Source organism: Sardina pilchardus, chromosome 7 (genome assembly GCF_963854185.1).
Source record: "Sardina pilchardus chromosome 7, fSarPil1.1, whole genome shotgun sequence".
In the NCBI taxonomy this organism is placed as follows: Eukaryota; Metazoa; Chordata; class Actinopteri; order Clupeiformes; family Clupeidae; genus Sardina; species Sardina pilchardus.
Window position 1 is genome coordinate 2922619 of NC_085000.1, and position 5000 is coordinate 2927618.

At 49.6% G+C, this 5000-nt stretch overlaps 1 protein-coding gene across 1 annotated transcript in view; it reads left to right on the forward strand.

Moving 5' to 3' along the window:
* Positions 1 to 5000, forward strand: part of camta1a (calmodulin binding transcription activator 1a) — a 430378-nt gene that overhangs the window by 157843 nt on the left and 267535 nt on the right. The window lies entirely within an intron of this gene.

Here is a 5000-nt window from a genome sequence, read left to right on the forward strand (position 1 = left end):
CTGTCACCTCTCCAACTGAGACAACCATTGCTCCTCTCTTTCTTTTTCTCAATCTCTCGCTCTCTCACCTGCTCTCTCACCCTCTCTCTCTCTCTCTCTCTCTCTCTCTCTCTCTCTCTGTTTCCCTTCCCTTTTTTTGTAGCCCGGGACTGAAGTTTTCACTGAAGTGAAGTGGAGAGAGTCAGTTGAAAGAATGGGGTTGACATATGTGCTATACATGAAAAAGAACATTTTGAGTGATGAATCCATTTGATCATTTTTTCATGTCACCTTTTATGTGTGTTCATCTGAAGCGGTGTGATTCCAAAGCCCCTTAAAAAAAAGAGAGAGAGACGGAAAAAAAAGCCTTTCAAATTAAACAATGCCCAAAGAGAGGTTTTGAGGTGCGATTGGTTTCCGATTGGCGGGGCCGCATTTCCTCCCCCCCGAGGAAGAGGAGGAAGAGGAGGATTTCCTCGCGGCTTGGCTCCGTCGTCTCCGTTGGCTCCGACGGCTCGCTCTCTTGATTGTGACGGAGGAGCCATTGCGTTACGCGGGCCGTGAAGACGGGTGTCTGATTTGTGCCGAGATAGCGCCAAAGTGACTCGTATCTCCCCGGCTTAATGTAGCAGCTACAGTTGTTTCACGCCATCAGCTCTGTCAGGGCAAAAAGAAGAAGAAGAACGAACGAAAAAAAAAAGAAAAAAAAACGCAACCGGTTTCATCCGCTCTGCACCTCTCTTCGCCCCACATCAATCAATCTCACAAACGAAAAGGGCGGCAAAAAAGAGGGAGGCAAAACAACAACAACAGCGACAATAACAACAGCAAAAAAAAACAGACTAGAACACAAAGCGGTTTTCAGGCCCCAAGTCGAGCGAGGACGCTTGTCGCCACCCTTCAAACAAAGCTTTTCATCAAACAATCCTCCCGCTCGGGCCCGTGACTTACGGGCAGGAATCGGTGATGAAAAGCGCGAGGCCCACGCATGTTTATCAGATCATCACGCCGCGCGGCGCCCAGTGCCTATCACCAAACAGCCATTTTTACCTGATTTAAAGGCAATCAAAGCGTTGGGCCAGAATTGACTTCATTCACTCGTTTTTTTTTTTTCTTCACTCCTTTCTTTTTTTCCCTTCTCACCCCTCCCTTTCCCCCTGCCGTTATCTCTCCTGGTGGTGCCAGAAAAAAAAAGAAAGGTGGGAATACGTCGGTGTCATATTTCATTTCAAGTAGCGCAACGCTCTTGGAAAGGCTCCTCGCTCCTCGCTCCCCGTTGTCGCTCCCAGTCTTGAGTGACAATTTTCGAGAGTTGTGAACAGGTAATGTTGTCGTGGCTGACCAGTGTTCTGTCGGCAGCCCGTCTTCAAAACCATGACAACGGAGAACTTTTTCCTCCGGGGCGTCTCTCGTTTTAGCATGCGGAGGGCGTCTCTCCCGGCTTTCAGACACAGCATAATAATGATAGAGGAATAATACAAAAAAAAAAAACAACGGCACGTTAGAAGAAGGCATATATATATATATATTTTGGGGGAAAGAGTACTGTGTCTTCCGCTAGAGGTGACACCATTTAGCATATTAAGAGCATGCAAAGCAGGATGTGGTGCAGACAGAACTCCACAATCAGGCACTCTGATGCAAGCATCTCAGAACAAGTTGAAAGAAGGAGGAATGTCAAGGTCTTCATCTCCTCTGTTTTATAATTATTTTTTTTCCCCATGTAAGCCCTTTTAATAATGGCAGGGCAGCACCGTGAGGGCTTTTGGAAAGGCGGGAGAGAAGGAGAAAATGATGGTGTCTTTGGGGACGGTAACAGCTGCTCTTTGTTTTTTGGCCTGATTTATTTCGCTATTGTTTGATTATTTTTTATATTTTTTTTTTCCAAAAAAGCGAAAGAGGTCATTAGCATTCGCTGCCCAGTGTCCATCTTCCCCTCTCGGTGTTTATTCGGACAAATCACAGTGTGTTTTCTCTCTCTGTTGCACATAACTGGCCAAACACACAGCTGCTGTCCTGCTGGGCCAGCGCCTGTGTGTGTGTGTGTGTATGCTCGTGTGTGTGCCCGTGTGTGTGTGCCCGTGTGTGTGTATGTGTGTGTGCGTGTGTGTGTGTGAGGGGTAGCAGTGGGCCGGCAATTCTTTAATCTTGTAAATATTTCCTGAGCGACCGAGTGCATGCGAGCGCCGCTATCGGTGGGGAAGGTCAGCTCCGCCGGTTGGTAGACAGTTGACAGCTGCCGGCCAGACTTTTGATGCCCTCGTGTGTCCGGCTGCAACACCACCCCCACCCTCCACCCCCCACCCCCCCCCGCCCCCCCCCACGGCCACAACCCCCTGTCTGACAAGCGTGCGCAGTCAACCTAAAAGTGCTCGGCCCCATCCCGCTGCAGCTCACCCCCATCCCCTTCCCACTTCCCCATTACAACACCAAACAAACTTTGTCTCATGCAGCTGTTTAATGGCCCCTACGTCTGTTTTTGTTTGTTTTCTCGCCGTAAGGTTATTGCACCTTTATGGTTGATTGGGGGGTTGGAATAATCCTCGACATCTGTTCTGCAGTGGGAGGAGAACAAGGGAGAGAGAGAGAGGGAGAGAAGGAGAGAGAGAGAGAGAGAGAGAGAGAGAGAGAGAGAGAGAGAGAGAGAGAGAGAGAGAGAGAGAGAGGAGAGAGAGAGAGAGAGAGAGAGAGAAAGAAAAAGAAGGAGAGAGAGAGAGCAGAGCTACTTGGGCAAACTCCTTATTTACTGGAGTGGGCCTCCTATTTCATGTCGGAGCGAGCAGAGGTCGGCGCGTTGACTTTTAATGTGAGAGTGATGGAGAGAGGGGAGCCTCTAATGGGCTCCAAGGTCACCGGAGGAGGCTGGGCTTGCCCGCTCCCGCTCCCGCGCCCACTCGACTCCGCTCGCCTCGCCTCTCCTCTCCTCTCTTCTTCTCTCCTCTCCTCTCCTCTCTTCTTCTCTCTTCTCTTCTCTTCTTCTCTCTTCTCCTCTCTCCTCTCCTGTCCTCTCCTCCCCTTCTCTTCTCTTCTCTTCTCCTCTCTCCTCTCATCTCTCCTCTCCTCTGCACGCCGACAGGACCTCGGGCTGCCGAGCCGAGCTGTCGGGGTTGAACGTCATGAGTCATTCTGGCAACTCTCTGCTCAATGCTCCCTCTCTCTGGCTTTTCCTCTCTCTCTTTCTCTCTTTCTCTCTTTTCGCTCTGTCTCTCTTTTCGCTCTGTCTCTCTTTTCTCTCTCTCTCTCTCTTTGTTCTCTCTCTCTGTCTTTCCCGCACTCTCAGAGTGTACAAATGCATGCAGTTCATCATTATTTGGCTTCTGCCATAGCCAAAAAAAAGCCCACCTTTTTTATTAATGCTGGGAGAGGTTTCAACATTCACCAAATGGTTGGATCGACAGCTTCTCTAAGCAGCTACGGGAAGCTTTCACTGTTTAGACTTATGGCTCTCCCAATGCATTTTGGGATCCGCTTCAAGATGTTAGATGTATGCCTCCGTCAAAAGCCCTTTTGATATAGAAGTCGTCCGTTTAGATTGATTTCCTTTTTTCTCTAAGTGTGTACTATTGTCCCCGCACAGACGGCGTGAGCTGTGGGTGATAAAGCTTGCAGCGTTGCGTTTTGGATTTTTCTTTTCTATGTACACGGGCCCTCTGCCCACCACCAGATTTCAGCCTCCATCTTTTTTTTTTTTCTTCCTGGCCCATCACCTTGGGGCGGTAATGGCACCGGGCACGGGGAAGTTAATCAGGGTTCTGCTATCTTGCAGACGGCACGCGCGGAGGGGCGGGCACCAGTCGTGCCCCCTGCATACCCCTAAGGGCCCCCCCGCAGGACTTGGCTCCCGGAATCCTCTAGCTACCCCCCCCCTCTCTCCGCCCCCCACCCATCCCGCTTCCCCAGCCCCGCTCCGTTCCCTGGATAGGGCGGCTTTGGTGCCAGCTCTGTTTAGTCCCTGCCAGGGCCGGGCATTTACTGCCGTTAATGTATACTGCAGGCCCCATGTGTGTGCCTATATTTGAAAGTCGGCGGCAGTTCGAAGTGAATTAGCTCTTCCTTATCAAGACGGATGATGCCATAATGCCGAATCGGGTCGATGCACTAAAATCGGAGGGCTATTTTGAAATGTTGCGCGCTTCATTCGCAGGGATTGCTGCAATTGAAATTGATTCAGATATTGTACGCGTGTGTGTGAGAAAAGAAAAGGATAGAAAAAAAAAACAAACAAACAAAAATTCAGCAACATAAAAGGCCAAACATTTTCAGCGTTCTAGTTCAAACCACTAGAGAGTAGAGGCTTTATTCCTTTTTTTACCAGCTCCTTTGTTTAAGCGTGAAGCCAGCTTATTGAATAGTATAATATAATATACCGTTCTGGACTGGGATTGAAATTAATTGTGAGTGAAAGCCTCTTAGTGTCAGAGTGTATGCTTTTAATCGTATTCTACCTGCTCCCCAAGTAGCCTTTCATATGGATTGAAGCTGACCAGCACTATATAAATGAGATGATGCTCATGAGATTGAAAAGGTGCTGCTGAACACAGCTTGACAAAATAGATTTCACCGGACAGTGCACATTCTGTCCTGCGCCCCTGCTGTGTCAGTGTCTGTGTGTGTGAGTGTGTGTGTATGTGTGTGTATGTGTGTGTGTGAGAGAGAGAGAGAGAGAGTGTGTTTGTGTCTGTGTGTGTGTGTGTGTGAGGGAGAGAGAGTGTGTGTGTGTGTGTGTGTGTGTGTGCGCGCTGTCTGTCTGAGCTGCTGACAAATGCCCAGGGTGAGAAATGAATTGCGGCCTATCACAGGTAATAATGAGGTTGTCTGGCAGCAGCCAAAGTGCTTTTATTTTCCGGCGATTAGCTTTGTGCTGGAATGGGCCGGCCGGCCCGGCATTGCGGGCTCCCCGCCTTTGGTGTGAAAGTCACGGCGGAAACCGAGAGAGGCCCTTTTAGAGGCAACGCCACCGGGGGCCTGGAAATGAGGCATTGTTACGCCGGCAGAGATGGGCGGCTTATGCGTGTGCGATC